Source organism: Hipposideros armiger, unplaced genomic scaffold (genome assembly GCF_001890085.2).
Source record: "Hipposideros armiger isolate ML-2016 unplaced genomic scaffold, ASM189008v1 scaffold_502, whole genome shotgun sequence".
In the NCBI taxonomy this organism is placed as follows: Eukaryota; Metazoa; Chordata; class Mammalia; order Chiroptera; family Hipposideridae; genus Hipposideros; species Hipposideros armiger.
The window spans coordinates 988,270-990,563 of record NW_017731852.1 but is presented as its reverse complement, the minus strand read 5'-3'; the positions used below and the strand labels follow the sequence as shown (position 1 = coordinate 990,563).

Below are 2,294 nucleotides of genomic sequence, written 5' to 3'. Positions count from 1 at the left end.
ATAGATGCAATTATCTCTCAGGTGGTGCCTGGTCTTTCCACTTCCTTTCTGGTGCTTTTGATTGCTCATCAGTGAGTAGGTAAAGCTTGGTGGACACACATGCTGAGACAAACTCGTAGTAAACTAGTTGTACAGGCAGCCTCATGTCTAGGTCTCAGTAACCTGCAGTTGCAAGAAGCAGGAACCACCTGGCGATTTATGGCACTTTGGTATCCCTATAAATTACACACACAATCACATCAAGTATGTGTATTTAAGGACATGATTACACGTCATCTATTGGATGCCTAAGGTACAGAAGGAGGAAGAAAGATGAGACATTAGAGGTCAGCTGTTCTCAGAGGACAGTGTAGGTTGAGGAAGTTAATTTTCCACAAAATGTGGGTGGGTCCCCTCTCCTTTTTTCTAGAAGTCCCCCTGTTCCGAGACACAAGACTCATCTTGCCTTTGTCATCAGAAATGGAGCTTGAGTCAATAAGCGCTGACAGCTGACCTAGCAGCAGGGTTTTACTATGGGGCAGAACTTCCTGGGAGAGCACACCCTCCTTCGGGAACTCTTGAGGACAGCAGTGCTCAGGAGGGGTGAGGGCTCAGTGAGAGGAAATGGTAAAAAAAAAACAACAAACCCACAAGAATTGCATAATATCATCAAAACGTGTTGTTGGAATAGAATCTAGATGGAATTGACTTATCAGCCCTTATGGAGGAGAAAGAATGAATGTGTTTGTGGGATCATGGGAGGTTTCCTGGAAGCGGTCGCACTGGAACTGAGTCATCAAGGGCATGTACGGAAAAAGGGAGTGTCTACCAGGCAGAGGGTACAGTCACAAAAAAAAAAAAAGGCAAGGAGACAAGAAGATGGGTCTCTTGTATATACCTAAGCCAAAGCTATCTTGGGGAATGGGGGGAGCTGTCCAGCCTAAGGAGACAACAAGAAAGCTGCCGGCACCATGTCCCATGCCTAGAATTTGTCACTGGGGAAATGAAAGGAGAAGGCTGGTTCCAGGCACGAGGCTGGCCACAGACCTCTCACCTCCAGCCCTGGCCCATAACAATGAAGGAAGACCCTTTTGGGGTGGGTGGGAGCATAGAAGGGTGGGGAACATGGGACCAGGGATTTTAAAACTATGTGATGAGTCTAGGAAGCACAGGGCACTGTGAGGACTCCTGGAAGCATCTACTTTAGCTTGGAAAATCTGGGAAGGCTTCCTGGAGAGGTGATGCCTGGAGAAGTAGAATTACTCTGGAGGAGATGAGTGGATGAAAGAGTGTTCCCAACATGGTATTCACACATGTAAAGACTGGGAGAGGGGAAGGAATGGAACCTTTTAGAGAAACTGAGACTAATTCATGGGTAGTGGTCTGGCACTGGCGTGTCAGCTGAGGCCAGAACATACAAGGATTTGAATATCAGTGACAAGGGGTTTGAACTGATGTGTGAAGAAGGCAAAGTCACAGGATTCAGCCCCAAAGCTAAGGGCACTCTGTTTTCTCCAGAGATGGGAGGCTCACTACCCATCAGGGAACTCAGCTCAGTGCCAAGGGAATGTTACACTTAGGTTGTTGCTGTTAATTTTGGATTTTTTTTTCACTATGGAAAAAATAATGCATGCAAAAAGGTATGCAGGAAAAAAGCCCATGAAAACCCACGTCTTACAATCAGCTTTATCAAGGTTTGACATCGCCGCATATGTCAGGTCCTCTTCAAAGTAAATAAGCCATGCCTTTTCCTGTGGGAGCCACCGGGATTGAGGGGAGCATCACGTCTCGTTTCCCCTCCATGGCCTGTGCTCGTCCACTGATATCGGTGTACTAAAAAAGGGGGAATCATCTAGCAAAAATGTCACTTTGCCTGCTGTGTTCACGGCTCCAATTCGGCCAGATATTGTGAACTCTGTTGACACCAACTTGCTGAAAAACAATAGACAGCCCTGTGCTGTCAGTGAATTAGCAGGTCACCAAACCAGTGCTGAGTCGTGGGGTCCTGGCAGAGCTGTGGCTCCAATTCCCAGGGTTTGAGGCAGTGGGACGCATCGTCCTGGAAACGGTGCCTTTGGCAATATGTGTCGTGGGGGCCACATGTTTGCACCAACTAAAGCCTGGCACCATTGGCACCGCAGAGTGAACACAGCACAGAAGCGACATGCCATCTGCTCTGCCCTGACTGCCTCAGCCTTACCAGCGCTGGTCATGTCTAAAGGTCATCGTATGGAGGAAGTTCCTGAACTTCCTTTGGTGGTTCAAGGTAAAGTTGAAGGCTACAGGAAGACCAAGGAGGCTGTTTTGCTCCTTAA

The 2,294-nt window shown here is 47.8% G+C and overlaps 1 pseudogene; it reads left to right on the top strand.

Moving 5' to 3' along the window:
* Positions 1-1,780: 1,780 nt before the first annotated feature.
* LOC109396061 (60S ribosomal protein L4 pseudogene) overlaps positions 1,781-2,294 on the top strand; it is a 3,458-nt pseudogene continuing 2,944 nt past the window's right edge.